Source organism: Ochotona princeps, chromosome 13 (genome assembly GCF_030435755.1).
Source record: "Ochotona princeps isolate mOchPri1 chromosome 13, mOchPri1.hap1, whole genome shotgun sequence".
Classification (NCBI taxonomy): Eukaryota; Metazoa; Chordata; class Mammalia; order Lagomorpha; family Ochotonidae; genus Ochotona; species Ochotona princeps.
The window spans coordinates 40,209,093-40,227,043 of NC_080844.1; positions in this window are offsets into that span (position 1 = coordinate 40,209,093).

Sequence of the window (17,951 nt, forward strand, 5' to 3'; positions counted from 1 at the left end):
AATTCAGGTGGGGGGATTCCTACAAAAACTTCATCTGAGGTGATCCCAAATCTAATTCTTGTGTGTGCTTGCCAATATAGGGTCTGGCACAGTCTGCTGCACACACTGGTAGTTGCAATTGCTGAGTCAGTTCTGTTTTCAGGCCTGTCCTCTATGCAAATCAATGAGTCACCTAACCTTTTCTTAAGCCTCCTTTATGCCAAGCACTGAAAACAAAAATGAAAAACCTCAAACAGCTTACAAATTAGCTGTAAGCAGAAAACATATGACCCAAGGATGCTCATCTGCATGGTGGTACCTAATAGAGGTAGACTATGCATTAAAAGCAAAGCACATAATAGAGGTAAATTAGGAGGTGTAGTAAAAGCATGTAATAGAAGTAAATTATGAGTTACAACACAGGGATATAATAGAATCAGATTATAAGTTATGTTGAGAACACAAAGACTAGCCAGTTCCATCGTGGGAACTCAGAAATCTACTCAAGAAGTCAAACTTGAATTCAAACTTCAGAGATGGATGTAAGTTTGCCAGCAAAAGATTGAGCTCCGAGTTGATGGAAGTACTTCCCCTCTGTGCAGTGATTCAGGCCTGAGATGGTTTGGCATGTAGCAGGAAATGACAATCATCAGACAATATGGTGTAAGATTGCAAGTGCTGGAGAGGAGACTAGGGAAGTTGGCAAAGAGCTGGCATTTCACATAAAACATGTAGCGCTTTGACTAGTGTCACTTGTGGAAAATGAAGACACAGATGGTTCAATGGGCTGCCACATGCTTGCCCAACGTCGGTCCCTTAGCCCCAGAAGCACCATTAAGGATTCACCTTTTAGATCGCAGTGCTAGAGTCACTAGTGATACAAAATCAGGGAATAATATGATGAGATTTGTATTCTCAATCATGGTTTGAAAGCTAGTTCAGTACCAAAAGTAAGTTTGAAATCAGCAATATCTGTGAAAAGGTACCAGCAATAATGAGGTTGGGGGAATGGGTAGCAAAAGCCTAAAGAATAGTGGCCATAAAATTAGAGGATAGGCAGATATAAGATGTGGTTTTAAGGTCAAACAACTCTTATTGATGGATCCGACACGAAGAGGGAAGGAAGCCAGAGTGCTGTTGGTGCTAACCCTGGAAGAGGAAAAGAAGGGGAACACTGTTTATATAACCCTCAGTTCTGCAACAGACTTGTTGAACTGATATGCCAGAGCAAGTGTCTGATGTCAGGGCAGCTAATTATGCACTCCAAGAGAGAGCTGGAGTAGAGGGAGACATGAGGTCGTGCTCAGGCACAACGGTGGGTTGAGGGGCAGAGCAGGGTGAGCTGGTTGGAAGACAACATGCGAAAGGAATAAAAAGAACGGAGGCATTCCAGAAGAATGCAAAGGAAGGGAAGCCTGTGGGAAATGACATTGGCCTTTCTTTGATGCATAATGCGATCTTCTGAACTGACTGAACATTGAGACTCTGAAAGAGTGACTTTCTTTCATCTGTCTAAATCTGGCTGAACACTCTGTGAAGGCACCTCCGGGAATTCCAGCAGGCTGGTGCTATGGTTCAGGCTGAAGTCTCTTCTGGAAAAAAAACAAAAACAATACCAAAACAAACTTGAATGCTTAAAAAGTTGGATCACTTATGATTTTTTTTTTTTTAAGTCACAGGTGTAGCTCTCGGTAACATCAGAATTACTACAGTACATTGAAATTATACACATCTAACTAGACTATGACACCTTCAGGAGCCCCCAGACCCAGTGCCTGGCATAGCAGCATAGGTATGAGTTTGAGTTTTAGAATATGAGTTTCAGAGTTTGAATTATAGAGTATGATAGTCACCTTTTAAAACTCAGGTCTAATAATCCCTCTGAGGTTTTACAAAGGAAAAAATGTTAAAAGAAACACTTTAGTTCTCCATGTCCCTTATAATCAGCAACACTGGAAATGAAGGATGATGGTAGAAAATGTGGGGAAAATGCTTGCAGACATTGATGTAAGTGATGAGGTCTCGGATAAGGTCCCCAAAGCACAGGCATACAACACAAAAACTAACCAAGTGGGATTGTATAAAACAAAGAAGCTCTTGCACAGCAAAGGAAATGATCAATAGCATACAGATATCCAACAGAAAGAGAAAAGCTAAATATCTAAAAAAGGTTTAATATCGAGAATGTACCAGCAACCAAAACAACTCAACAGTAACAATGACAAAAAACAATCCAGTTACAAGACGGACACAAAGGACATCCACAGGCAGTTTTCTAAGATTTATTTATTTGTGTTACAAAGTCAGATAAACAGAGAGGAAGATCTTCCCTCCGATGATTCACTCCCCAGTGAGCGCAACGGCCGGTGCTGTACCAATCCGAAGCCAGGAACAAGGAACTTCTTCCAGGTCTCCCACATGGGAGGGTCCCAAAGCATTGGGCCCTCCTTGACTGCTTTCCCAGGCCACAAGCAGGGAGCTGGATGGGAAGTGGAGCTGCCGGGATTAGAACTGGTGCCCATATGGGATCCCAGTGAGTTCAAGGAGAGGACTTTAGCCTCTAGGCCACACTGCCGGCCCTGGTTTTACCCTTTTGAAAACTGCCTGTGGGCCTGGTGGCGTGGCCTAGAGGCTAAAGTCCACGCCTTGAACTCACTGGGATCCCATATGGGCACCGGTTCTAGTCCCGGCAGCTCCACTTCCCATCCAGCTCCCTGCTTGTGGCCTGGGAAAGCAGTCAAGGAGGGCCCAATGCTTTGGGACCCTCCCATGTGGGAGACCTGGAAGAAGTTCCTTGTTGCTGGCTTCGGATTGGTACAGCACCGGCCGTTGCGCTCACTGGGGAGTGAATCATCGGAGGGAAGATCTTCCTCTCTGTCTCTCCTCCTCTCTGTATATCTGACTTTGTAATAAAAATAAATAAATCTTAAAAAAAAAAAACCAAATACATGAAACAAATTTATGAGAAACTGCTCAGCATCACTAGTCCCTCAGGAGATGGATATCAAAACCACAATGAGATATCATCTTACCCTCATTAGCATGGCTGTTACCCAAAAGGCAGAGAGTAACAAATGCAGAGCAAGCTGTGCAGAAAGGGAGTACTCACATGCTATAGGTGGAAATGTAAATTAATCCAGCCAATGTGAAAAACAGTAAGGAGATTTCTTTAAAACAAACAAACAAACAAACTAGAAATAGATTTGCCTTATGATCTAGCAATTCCACTACTGGATATATACCCCAAAGACAGTAACATGGTGCATCAAAGAGACACCTGTCACATCATGTTTATAGTATTACTGTTCACACTAGTCCAATGGTATTAATTAAGGTGTCCATCATTAGATGGACAGATAAAGAAAATATGACATATACATACAATGAACTTTTATTCAGCTATTTAAAAAAGAATGAAATTCTACCATTTGCAGCAAAATGGATACAACTGGATGACATCATGTTGAATGAAATAAACAGATACAGAAAGACATCACATGCTTCCCTTTATATGTGCGAACTAAAATTAAATGACAAAAAATCAAATAAAAATGTGTGTATTAACATTGCTATAAATACAGCTTTATAAATACAGAACTATTTATTGGTTGAACTATTTATTGGTTTAACTTTGTTTTATACTTTTTTCAAACTAATGTTAAGAATGTTATTTTACATAGGTTTTTTTTTTTTTTTTTTTTTTTTTTTAAGATTTATTTTATTTTCATTACAAAGTCAGATATACTGAGAGGAGGAGAGACAGAGAGGAAGTGGAGCTGCCGGGATTAGAACCAGCGGCCATATGGGATCAAGGCAAAGACCTTAGCCACTGGGCCACGCTGCCGAGCCCTTTACATAGGTTTTTTAAAAGACTTATTTATTTGAAAGGCAGAATTAGAGAGAGAAAAAGAGATAGAAAGAGAAAGATCTTCCATTAGCTGGCTCATTCCCTAAATGGCTGCAATGGCCAGAGCTGGACTGACCTGAAGCCAGGAACCTAGAGCTTTCTCGCAGGCACATTAGCAGGGAACTGGATCAGAAGTGGAGCAGCCAGGAAGTAAGCCAGCATCCATATGGGATGTCCGCACTGCAGGAGTGGCTTTACATGTCGGCCCTCTGCAATAGCTTTGATAATATATATATATACACAAACTTTACTGTATATGCATAAGTGATAATTTTTCCACTTGGTTATTATTTATAAACCTTGCCTATATTTCTGTTAGACTATGGGCTTTTTGCTTTTTATTGGTTGAACTATTTATTTAGTTTTGCCTGTAATGTAATTTAAGGATATTATCTCAAAAATGAAGGCAAGAAGGGAAAGAAGGAGGGAGAAAAGGGAAGGAGAAAGAGATGGCAAATATAGTTTTAGAACTGTAGCTATGAGGACCTGGCGTGATGGCCTAGTGGCTAAATCCTTGCCTTGCATGCTCTGGAATCCTATGCATTGGAATCCTATGCTCCACTTCTCATCTGGCTCCCTGCTTGCAGCCTGGGAAATCAGTGGAGGATTGCCCAAAGCCTGCTAGGCTCCTCGCTCCTAATGTTGGATCGGCTTAGCTCTGGTTGTTGCAGCCATCTGTGGGTGAACAGTGGATGAAGGATCTTTCTCTCTGTCCCTCTCTGTGAAAACTGACTCCCCCGCCAAAAAAAAAAAAAAAAAAAAAACTTTAAAAAGAAGAATTGTCACTCTTAACTATATTGAACCTGTTAAAAAAAACTTCTAAAAATTTACATTAAAAATATTACAAAAAGAAAATGAAGCATGATATGTTGATATACCATAATATCATATAGCAAAGAGGCTGAATCATTTAAAACAACATTTTATAACATGGATTAATCTTAGGAAGCAGTCTTACACACACAAAGATGCCTATGTTAGTCAGTTTATGTTGCTATAACATGTACCTGAGACGGGATCATTTTAAGAGAAGAGATTTCTTTCCTCTAGTTCCAGAGGTTGGGAAATACAAGCTGAAGGAGCTTATAGCTGATGAGAGCCCTCTTGGTGTATCATCCCATGGTGGAAGGCTTGCAGAAGAGAAAGAGGCTATGCCATGTGTCAGATGGGGAAGGGGGTTACCTCAGGTCATGCTGGGAAACCCACTCTGCCATCATAACGTAAGTCTGTACTAATCATCCTTTATGTTCTTGCCTCTTACCATGAGGGATTATGTTTCTAACACATACACCTTGAGGGACACAAACCACTAACCACAGTCAATCCATACTCCATAATTTCAACTGCAATCATAGGAAGTTTAAAAACAAAAGTGATGTGTGGTTTTAGAAGCTTGGATAGCAGTAATCTTGGAAAGGGGTACAGTGATGGGAAAGAGGAGTGGGGGGATTTTGTATAGCTTTCTTTAAAAAGATGATTTGAAAGGCAGAGTTGTAGAGCCAGGGGGAAAAAGAGAGCGAGAAAGGTGTGAGAGAGAAAGAAAAAGAGAGAGAGAAAGAGGGAGAGAGCAAGCGAGTATCTTCGATGCTTGAGTTCATTCTCACAAGCAGAGCTGGACTCAGCTGAAGCCAGGAGCCTAGAACTCCATCCAGGCCTCCAATGTGTATGGCGGGGCCTAAGTGTTTAGGTGTCTTCTGCCACTTTGCTAGGCACAGTAACAAGGAGCAGGATCAGAAGAGGGGCAGCTGGGCTTCGAATCAGCATCCAAGTGGAATGTTGGTGTCCCAGGTGGCAGTTTAACTCTCTACATTGGGGAAACTTTGGGGGAGCTCCTTATGTGCTATTCTTGATCTGGGTGCATGTTTAACATTTTGTGTAACTGTTATACTGTTATGTATAACTGTTGTGTGCTTTTTTGTATAACTGTTTCATATCCGTGAAAATTTTGCTTTTAAGAATAATTAAAAAAAAAACAAAAAAGCAGAAAACCCCCACATATTAAAACAAAAATAAAACAACAAAACAAAGAGAAAAACACACAAAAAGAAGAATTTTAGACATGGCATTACAAGTAGTAATGTTAAAGAATAATCTGTTTACATAATGTAGGTATGAGCATGGCAAAGATCCATGCTAATCCATTAATAAGAAAGATGAAATCCACACTAATCCACTAATAAGCAAGATTAATGCAAGGAAGTCCGTGGGTTTCAGAAGGCGTAAGAGCTCTGGGAGATTTACAGGCGTGGCTAGTAATCATGCATACCTGCACGAGCTGAAAACCCGAAGAGGTCTTACTGTTTGATAACAGCATCTCAGTTCTGAGCTTCCAGTAAAGCCATCATGCAGGGAACTGTCCTTCATGAAGTCAAAACTCTGAGCGTGGACAACTTCCATTTCAGGTAACAATAGGGTAACTGGTAATAGACTACTCCCCTGCCATAAGCAAAATACGGACAAAGCATTTTGAAAGTCTGTTTCCAGATGTTGAAGAACAGGTTGCACAAGACTCTGATCCCTGAGGAACAAGAAACCAATGACGTCAAGTCCTACCACTGTCCCAGTGTGAGGTCTGAAAGTACTTTTCTGGACTCTGGCACTCAGGGGAAGCCCAGACAAGCCTCAGGATGCCTAGTTGAAGAGACAGAAGTCCAGTGTGGTGAGGCTGAGATTGTGGGAATTTGCTGGAGGCAGATGAGGATGGATAGCATGCAAGGTAGAAACCCAGAATCTGCATAAAGATCACTGTGAGTCTGTCTAACTACTAAGCTGTACTCAGACTAAAGCACCATAATCTAGTGGAAACAACAGCAACCAAAAACCCACTGGGAAAGAATAATTTCCAGAAAACCATAAATTGGACAGTTGCATAGACCCAAAAGTTTCTGTGGCTTTTCATTTCTTATCAACCAGAGCAGGGAGACTTTGCTAAATCCTAGTACATTCACTCCAGACTCCAGAAGGTTCAGATTCTAGGAATAAAAATAATCTAGCCGTAGAGCAAAAGCTACTTAAACTCAGGTTTTGAGAGTATCAAACTAATCCACAACTAAATTAACTGCAGTGCAGAATAAAGGTCAAAATTCCTTAAGAGATTGACAACAAAATTTATACTTTGGTCAGTATTCATTCATAATAATTTTAAAGATCACTAGACAAGCAAAAAGGGGAAGAAATGTCGCCTATATACAGAAACCAAAACACAGAGAAGAAAGGAATAAACAGAAAAGGACTTTAAAACTGTTACTACGGGCCCCGGCGTGATAGCGTAGCCACTAAAGTCCTAGCCCTGCACACAACAGGATCCCACATGGGCTCTGGTTCTAATCCTAGCAGCCCCATCCAGCTCCCTGCTTGTGGTCTGGGAAAGCAGTCAAGGATGGCCTAAAGCCTTGGAACCCTGCACCCATGTGGGAGACCCAAAAGAGGCTCCAGGCTCCTGGCTTCAGATTGGCTTGTAATGTTGGGGGAGCAGGTGGAAGGGAAAAACATAGAGAATTCTTGAGTAAATGGTGACTGCTAATTTTCCACTGCTGATGAAAAAAATCAACCCAGAGATCCAACAAACTCGGTGTTCTTCAGGCAAATTTAATACAAGGAACACTAAAAATTACACTAACACAACTTGACAAAAATAAATGATAAAACGTTTTCAGAGAAAACAAGTGAAGCGAGACCACAATTTCACTGACTTAGCAGAGTCCATTCAAGCCAGAGGAAAATAAGAACAAATTTTAATGTTTTGAAAGAAAATTGTATGTCTAACAAATACATCCCTCAAATACAGAAGAGAAATACTTTTTCCCCCAGGAAAACAAAAGCTCAGAGAGCAATGTGCCAGCAAGTCTGTTCAGCGAGAAATGTTATAAGAGTTCTTCAGGCTGAAGGAAAACTCAGCTTGCATTAGAGTGGAGGGAGCCAGGAACTGTAAATATTTAAGCATATGTAAAAGATTTTTCACTGTACAATCTCTTTAAGAGGTAGCAGACTGCCACAAGTAAAATAGTAATCTATACGTTGAAGGAAATTTACAGCTTTCCATTCCCGCCTCCCTGCCGACAGTGTTTTCATCACTGTAATCCATCTTGAGACCATCCAGGCCAGCTGAGGTCTTGGCCACACCCTCAGGTGGGCGGTACGAGCACTGCCCACCCATTTCCTAATTAATTAAGAGACCACCAATGGGGAACATCTTACCTTAGGTCCCTCCCCCCCGCCAACAAGGAGGGGTCAGGGAATGGTTAAAAGCCCAAGACCCTTCCTCAAGTCTTTGGTGTCTCTCCCTCCCCTTCCAGAGGCACCCCACCTCCCGCCTTCTCTCCGGAGGTGCTTCTCCTTCCCTGCTCACCTGGTCCCTTCGCAAACAAACTTTTCTGTCTGCAACAGATTCCCGGCTTGTTATTTGTATACGAAGCTGAGGAAAGAACCCACCAGGCATTTCTGGTAATACATCTTACTTAGATACACTGCAAGTGAATACACACAGAATGGGAGCTTTGGGATGGGGCGCATGAGAGGGGATGAAGGAAATACTGACTTTGGCAGAAGTACATTAGTCTTAAAGCAAGTGTTGTTTGAAGGAAGCAGTGGTTAAGAACCTGGACGTGAGAAAGTCCAGTCCAGCTGTGTTGGTTAACTGTGGGTTCTAAACAGGTTACCTGACTAGCCAAAGCCACATAGATGAGCTACCTCGCCTATAACATGGGGTGGCGCCTATGCCTTAGTGTGCTTGTGAGGATTACCCCATGTAAAGTGCCTGGCAGTAAGAAAGAAAACCATTATTGTCCGAATGTCAAACATGTTTCCACCTTGCCAGACAGCAACTTGGCCAGATATCAGCTGATCAAAAAGATATGACAGGAATAAGGAAAAGAGGTGTTAAGCAGCACTAAACTTTTCATCTTTGAAAGCAGGATCAGCAATGTCATCTCCAGCCGATAAATGAATAACCTGGTGATGGGAGAGTGTTTAAAAGCATCAGGGCAACAGCCACAGTAGTGCACAGTGACATCTCTGCAGAGTGAAGCTGAGACAAGGGAGAAAGCATTTCATTTTCTACGCTTGATCTTAGCCAAAGGCCGAGAAGTGATGCATTTAATTTTCTATAATGTATCCTTCAGTCTAACGCTCTCCCAACTGAGCTATTTCGGCTCCTATAGTGTATCCTTTTGAGTTATTACAAGTTCATCTTGTAGGAAATATTGTTTGTGCAAAACCTCAAAAGCCTATTTCCATCAGTTAAGAAGCATGCATGGCAAACGCCGGACTTCTTGAGCGCTTTCTGTTTGTTCTCAGTGGAGGATAAAGGACCGCTGATTTAAAAGACTAGAGCTGAATGCAAATTATACTTAGGACATTTTTCAAAGGGAATTGAAATAGTTAAATTGCCCTTTGAGTACCTTAATCTGAGAGAATTATTTTACTGCCATGAGTAAATACAGGAACTTCAACAAAACATTTTCAAAAGGTTACCTGTGTCAGTTTCTCATTGATAATTGCTATAATTTAAAATGTTTAGAGGTTTGTTGGTTCTTCATAGATTTAGTCTTTATATCAGACTACTCCCTACAATGTTAAATGACTTTGTAAAACTAGCTGCAAAATTGTAGAAGTTGCACCAATATACAAAGAAAATTATGGTAACACATCCTGTTGTTTTGCAGTTAATATAGGAATTACCAGATAAATACTATTAGACTCTTGTCCAGTAACAAGAGTTGATTCACGTGGGTAGTATGATTTATCTTTTTTTTTTTTAGCCAAGTATGTTCTCAATATTTTATAATGACTTTACAGTGGAAAATGCATCATCTCTAGAAACATGTGTTTTCTAAATGGGTTGAAAGCCACCCTGACAGGTATGCAATAATAAACGTATCTGTTATTAATTTTTAAAAAGACTAGGGCTGGCCCCTTTGACTGGGTTATAGAATCCATAAGTGTATGTGTGCTCTCACACCTGTCTGTAAGGTGAACAATGCTGTGGTTTAACACTGGAATTCTCTGCTCATTAACATGTTGGTTATGCCTTTTTCCATCCTGAAGTCTCAGTGGCCATTCATGTTCGCTGTTTGGTTTGACAGCATGGAAAGCTGGGAGAAGTGAGGCAAACAACAAAAAGGAGTGGAGGGAAAAGAGTAGAGTGCCTGAAACTTAAGGAAGATTCTGGGGGTGGACAAAGTCAGGTTTGAGTTATTTGTGGGAAAGCATTCACTCTGCCAATTTCCTATGAACTCTTACTCCCTCTGTGACACACCCAGGACCCACACTTGGGAGAGTAAAAGGAAGAATCAGAGCTGCGGATGTTGGAAGGGGTGTGCTCTCAAAGCACAGGGAGACAGAGGTCGCCTTCTGCACGATCATGATAAAAATTGCTTTCCTGCTTGATTTCATAGCCTTTTACTCTGAGAGTTAAGATGTTTGGGGGGCATGCTTGTTGTAGGGTTTTTGACCCTGAATAAGGCAGCAAACTCAATTCTTGTCTCGCAGGAAAGAATTTTCGTGTGGACACAGTTTAGCTTTAAAGCAAGATTTATTAGAAAAGCTGAGAAAGGAGACTCCCGTCCTAGTGACAGAAGGGGGCTCTGAGATAGAAAGGACCTTTACCCCCTGCCATAGTGGCAGGAGGAGAAGTAGAAGAAAAAACCTGTATTAGTGGTGGTAGGAAAAGCATCTTTTAAAGGTTCCCCATAAACAAGAGAATTCCTGGTTTCCACGGTACCTGGCCTTGGGACAAAAGGCCAGAAAGGTGTCACAGGCCAACTTCCTTGGTCCCTTTCTAATGATAAAGAGACCAGTCTGAGCCCTCACCCTTGGCAATGGCTGGCCCTTCAGGTGGGGAATTGGTATGTTAATGTCGCCCTTGTCTCTTGGGGAAGCGTGTTCCTGATTGTTAAACTATGCTCTGGTAAACCCAAGACAAGGTGAGGAAAATACCCTTTTATATTTGAGAAAAAAATGATGACTTGGAGACCCGGAATACCCTGCCTACTTCCCAGTCTAACTCCTCTCTCACCCTTAGCCTCCAGCAAACCACAGCACATCTCTGGAGAACAGGTCATGCAGTGCAGCCACAGCAACAGTTACAGGGCTCAAGCTAAAATATTCCAGAAAAGAAGCTGCGCTCTGTGGCTACGACACTCAGGAAATCAGCAATACCACTACTTAAGGGCCCTGGCTTACCTGGACCACCCACTGAGACATCTGCCTGTTCCCTACAGTGTGACTTTGAACAAGCTTTTTTTTTTTTTTTTCACATTTTGAAACATCCATTTCCTCATCTAAAATGGGAATAACAAAATGTACACTTTAAAAAAATAGAGTACTATTTTGTGCTGTCTAGATGTTTTATCTAATTTCCTCCTCATAGCAGGGAGATGTTATTGTTATTCCACTTTGTAGATGTGAAAATAGAGGTGGAGAGATCCAGGTGATCACTTGTCTGAAGACGCAGCTGGAGGATGCAGAGGGACTGGAGCCTGCACAATCTGACTTTGGAGCCTTGCTTGTAATTATGGTGCCAAACTGCCTAATACAGTTTCCCTGGGAATTAAGTGAACCAAAGCACTTAACTGTACTTGGCATGTTCTGAGAATGTCATAACTGATAATTATTAAAACAAGGGCTGAGTGGCATCCAAATTCCAAATCATATGAAACCCGAGGTTAAAGTAGATTATGTGGTATCATCGTAGAAGGCCAAGTGTACAGTGCAGGCATGCTCACTCTCAGAGAATCTGTAAACACAAAGCAAAGTTCTCAAAGGTCACAGACTCCCCAGGGCACCAGACATCACCAGCGCAGTGGCTATCTCTCATGGCGTGGGAACAGAGTAGAGCGGGCATGCAAGGAAGGTCGGGAGAAAACCACAGCCCTCTCACCAGAGCTCCCACAGAACAGAGCCCCCAAGGCCTACAGGTGCTCCTCACCCCTCACTGCCTGGGCTGTAACGCTGTGGTGAGAGAGGTGAGTGAGCCCTGGGATCCTCCAGGGCTGCCCAGCCACATGGGCTTAGTGTCCTGACTCTCAGGCCAGGCCAGTGTGTCTCAATGGGAGAGAACAGAAAATCTAATGTGTCACAAGGCCCACTCTTACAGAACATCAGCTTTGCACAATGACAGGCAATTGCTTGGTCTGGAGATGGTCTAGACTGTGGCTCCCAAGCGTCCATGGGTTGCAAGCTTACTCCCCAGTGTGGTGACCAATGTGGAGAGGTGGTAGACTCCAGGAGCCGGATCCCAGGGGCGCGGCCCTCAGATGGGATGCATGCTGCTTTTGTGAAGTGAGTTGGTCCTCAAGACTGCCCCTATCTGCTCCCCGGTTCCTGTCTTCCCATGTGACTGCTCTCTCCCACCACACAGTGTAGCCAAAGGGACCCTCAGCAGGAGCCAATCAATGGGATCACCCATTCTTGGACTTCTTCTTCTTCTTCTTCTTTTTTTTAATTACATTGCATTATGTGACACAGTTTTATAGGTACTGGGATACCCCCACCCCTCCCCCCATGGTGGATTCCTCCACCTTGCTGCATTGCCACAGTTCAAGTTCAGTTGAGGTTCTTTCATTGTAACCATATACCAAGCATAAAGCCCAGCATCTTATTGTCCAGATAAGCTCAACGGCTTCTTGGGGAGACCATCTCTGGTCTGAAGGTAGAGCCGGTAGAGTGTCATCCCGATTAATTAAAAGCCCCAACATACAAAGTTGTGAGCCAAAGAAACCTCTATTCCTATAATCTTCCAGCTGTGGCTATTTTATTGTTATAGCAATGGAAACACACTAACAGGGTCATGGTAGCATCATTTATTCATCCCTCCATCATCCCCGTCTCCTTCCCACTGAAGTACAGGACCTGGTGTCTATTTTTTCCCATCCTGTTTCTGCTAAGAATTGTAAGTGGTCCAATGTTTAAGTACTCAAATGTTAGCTGACTGTGCTACAGGAAGATGGCATAAAGACAAATACACTAGGGATTAGAATAAAGAGCTGGCATATATTTTAAGATAGAATGCAGATCTTTAAAGAAACTTTTAAACTGCATTAAGGGCTTCAAATTCCATCTCAAGAGATTAATATCTAGAGTTCAAGTTCACACGTTTAAGCAAGGGGATACATTAGTGGAAAAGTTTCAAAAGCCTGGAACACACTGTACCACGCTGTTCATCCCTCCTATTATTTCCTTCTTTCATGCTGCTCTTCATCGCTCTATAATTATGAGTCAGAATTGAGGAAAGTATGGCCAGTGTTAGGGAAAAGATTTTGCATGCCTCAGCGTACACACAGTACCAGACTTGCTTCAATGTTAGATCTGCATTGCTGGGGCTTTCTGGTTTTGTTTGGACTTGGCGTATTTTTTTTTACTTAATTTTATTTATTTATTTATTTATTTATTTATTTATTTATTTATTTATTTTTAAGGAAGACAGAGACAGAGAAAGATCCTCCATTTGCTGCTTCACTCCTCAAACACTCAGTCAGGCTTGTAGCTGGGAGCTGAGAACTCAATCTCTCATGTTACTGGCAGGGATGCAAGTACTTGAGCTATCACCTGCCCTCATGGGAGCCTGGGAGTGCAGGTTAGCAGGGGGTCAGGGGGATAGCACTGGTGGAGGTGTGTGGGGATCTGGGGGCACACGTCTAGGCAGGAGGAGTGAGCCTGGGGATTTCGTTAGGTGCTTGGCCCCAGGCAGGGCAGGGGGCAGGAGGGTTGGAGAGGAGAGCAGAGCCACAGTTAGCATGCTGGCCTGGTGGGTTGGTGACCAGGCTTGGGGAACTTTGAATGGGCCTGTATCCCCCTTGCTTAAATGTGTGAACTGCTGCTGTACAGTCCCAGGACAGTACACGAGCCTTGAGCCCAAAGGCTGCACTGGGGAACCCATGCACTCCTGGGCACAGCAACTGTGATTGATCAGGGAAAGGGCAGGGGGATGAGGGGAAGGGAGGACCACTGAGGGAGAGTACTGAAGATGAGGAATGACAAGGCCACTGTACTTGTGGGTAAGCGAGGGGGCTGAGACCAGGTAGTTCGGATAGGAGAGGCCAGTGGACTTTGATGGGTCAGACCAATGCACCAGCCCATGTGGAAAACCTGAGCTGGGATACTTAGCATAACCACAGCTGATTACCACTTATCAGTGCACATTAAAGCTAAGGATGGGGATGTGCCTGACGGGGCTAGATCACAGTTCACACCAGTGAGTGTTGGAACAGGAGACAGGTCACATCAGGCTTGGCCATGACACTAACCAGCATGCAAGAGAATCAGTGGGCTGATTCCCCCAGCTCACCCCTGTGGATCTGTAATTTCCATTGGTTAGCTTAAGAGCTGGGGGTGGTAATGGTCTGAGCTAGGCATGACCATGGAATCCTCCAACATTCATGAGTGCTGAAGTTGAGAACAGATCTGGCAAATCCAGGCTGCAGCACCTAGAGCGCACCCCAAAAATAGGGTGTGGGGTAGGTGGAGCTGCAACATTCACCAGCTCATACAAAGGCTGGGACGAAGTGAGCAGACTACAACAAGTAAGGGTCTGGCACCCATTGGGACATGTGCAACCTGGGTCTGGGAGTGGATCTGCTGAGGGAATTTGGGAAACTCCGCTGGTGGGACATAGCTCCCGCTGGGTAGCATATGGTTCAGGCCTGGCTGTTGGTCAGGCTGGGCAGGATAGCCCCACCCATTGGCAAGTGTGTGGGTTGGATCTGGAGGGGGGTGGACTAGGCAAGGCTGGGGCAACCTTAACCCACTAGCATGTGCAAGAGCCAGGATGGAATGTGTGTCATGCCAGGCTAGGCTATCACAGTTACCAGTTTGCATTAGCCAGGAATAAAAGCAGACTGGACAGGGCTAGGCTGCAGCACCCGACAGCTAGAGTTGGGAACAGAGGCAGGCCAGGCCGAGCCAGGCTGAAGCATCCGATGGCAAAGGCCAAGACAGGGTATAGGCTATGCCAAGCTGGGTCAGAGCAACCACTGGCATGCACAAGATCTGTGGCTGGGAACAGACTTGGTTGGGGAGCTAAGGGGACACCCTAGCTGGGTTGTGGTTCCCACTAGCGATCACAAGAGCCAGAATGGGAGTGGTAGTCTGGGCTGGACATGACTGTAGTGTCCCTTGGCATGGGTGTAGACAGGGTCTGAGGTGTGCCAGATCAGGCTAGACTCCAGCACCTACTGGTGCTCATGAGATCCAGGGAGGGTGTGGATGGGCTGGGCTAAGTCTCTGTCCCCACTGAACCACATGAGAGCTGTGCCTGGGCTTGGACCAGCTGTGGCTGAGCTGTAGCACCCAGCAGTAAGAACAGGAATGGGTATGGGCTGATTGGGCAAGGTCACTGTTGCTGCCAGGACAGGAGCTGAACTAAGTCAGGCTGGGCCAAGGACCAACTGGTGTGCATGAGATCTGTCACTGAGGAAAGACCTGATAGAGTAGCTTGGGGAACTCCTCTGTCAGGACGCAGTCCCTGCAGGTGAGCACAAGAACCAAGGCTGGGAACAGCGCAGACCAGGCCAGGTTGTGTTGCCTGCTGGCATAAGGTCTGGGGCAACACCAGGCTGGACCAGTACATAACACCCACTAACAGATCTGAGAACAGGACGGGGTGTAGGATAGGCTGCGTTGGGTCACACCACCAGCCAGTTAACATTACAGTTGGGACTGGGGGTTGGCAGGGCTGGGCAGGGCTGCAGGATCCACCAGCATAAGCTGGAACTGGGGGCAGTTTGGGCTGGGCCAGGCTATAGCATCTGCTGGCAGATTCCAGGGTGAGATGGACCATGCCAGACTGGACTGCAGCACCCACCAACACATGTGGACCCTGTCGAGTGTGAGAACTGGGGGCAGACCAGGTCAGGCAGGGCAACAACACCTGTTGGCCTGCATGTGAACTTGATCAGAGGAGTGCAGGACAATGTGACCCCAGAAGATCAGTGAGCACAGGATTACAATTAATTGGATAACATTTGTATGAGAACAACTGAATGGATACCTTTTGTATAACTGATTGGACATTATTTTGTATGAGAACAACTGAGTGTGTACCATTTTTATAACTAAATGGATATTAATACCTAGTCCTTTATCCTCTATGACCCTTGTTGTATAGGTGTATAAAGTCTGATGCCACTAATAAACTTCAGCTATTGAATGTCAGTCAGAGTTCACCTGTGTTATTATTAGCTCTGTGCACCAAGTCCATTGCTGCAGGACAGCGACATTATGTATTCATCCTAGTTAAAACCAAACCAAACAAAAAACCCCCTTGCACCCATGTTGTGGCATAGTGTGTTAAGCTGCCATCTATTATTCCAGCATTCCCTATGGATCCAATCCAGCTCCCTGATAATGTACCTGGGAAAGCAACAGCAGACAGCCCAAGCATTTGGGCCCCTACCACCCACAATGGGAAACACGGAAGAAACTGAGCACGGCCCAGAAAAGTCTTGGCTTTCTGATAAAATTGTTTTGCGGATAAGGCTATCACCTCCACCCTCACCCTTCTTCACTGCGTTTCGTTTGTATGGCAATTCTGCAAAGTAGGAAGGGAAGCATTTTATCTTGAATAAATGAAGTGGCCAAGTCTTTGGATACCAGAGCAACCGCCTGACATCACACACTCCGGGCCAGATCTCAGGAGTCCTGACCTCACGTCCAGCACTGGTCAGCTGCAGGCCACAGCCAAAGCACACGTTACTCTCCGGTGACCTGCAAGACTGGCCCCAGGACAGTTCACACACCTTCACCCTTGCCGAGGGACCGGCCTTCCACATTCAAAACAAGCAACAAAATAAAGAATTACATAACTATAAACAACACAGCTCTACCAGAGTCCAGCTCCAGCTGAGTTCGGAACGCGAGAACGGTGTGTGGATGAGGCGTAAAGAGGAAAGAAATGGACCACTAGGATTTCATGATCATAATGGACAATGCAGGAAAGCTGTCTGCTTCTCTGGCTCAGACTTTTTACGTCATGATCAAGTGGGTGTTTCCAAGGATAATTCTGCCATTTGTTTCACCTAAAAACTCTAGAAGCTCCTGGTATAATTCTTATTCTACAACTCAATCTTGTATCACAAAGAAAAGGAGAACCTAAAGATCAAGGAAAGAATGAAACCCTAAACACAGGTCCCTTGATTAGCATAATGTCAGTGTGGGACAGCCAAGACAGTAGGAATAATAAAAGGCCCTTTTGTAAGACCTCCAAGCTCACATTGAGTAAAAGAGCCAACTCCACAGTAGCAAACAATGCCTGACTGGATTAGAATTCTTCCACAGGGTGGTCCATGCAAAGGGAGGTGGAGCTGCATTCAGGTGGTTGTACAGACATATTGGCTAAGCCCTGCCAATATAGCAGTGCTGGAGTCCAGCTCCAGCCCAGTTCGGAGCTCAGGAAGGGTGCGTGGAGTTGGCGATAAAGAAAGACACAGACACTGACACTTGGTGCGTTCTCACAACAGCCCAAGAAAAAGCTGTCCTTTTTATTTACTCAGACACCTCACAAGCTTCTACACAAACAACTAATTATTCTATTTTTACTTCAAGACTAAGGGGGCATGTACAGACATTTGGTCACTCCGTCTGCACTTCAAGGCTAAGCAGGTGCCCCTAAAGATAATTCTGCAAAATACTGTATTCATATTCTTCAAAGCAAGCCATTATTTATTCTTCAACAGTAGCCATGGAGCAACAGCCAGGACTCCAAGGCCAAGGCACATGTGATTACCTACTAATTAGTAGTACATTCCTACCACATTTCTATTTCTACAATTTACCCATTATTTAATGGGAAAATAGGTTACAAGGGAAAAAACCTAAAATCTAAAACAGAAATTTCAAATATAAAATCCCTCTACAACTATAGACTCTACAACCCCATAAACAATAAAACAATAATCAAAAGCATTTTTCTTTAATAAAAGCATCCTTAATTCCTCTAGCTAAAAATTATAAAAGTGGCTAAAACAGCTACATTTTTCTATGCTCCAAAAAATTGCAAAGACAGGCTAGCCTTTGAGATAACAATAACTATATTTATTGCCATAGCAGTTTCAACTCTCACTCCCATCAC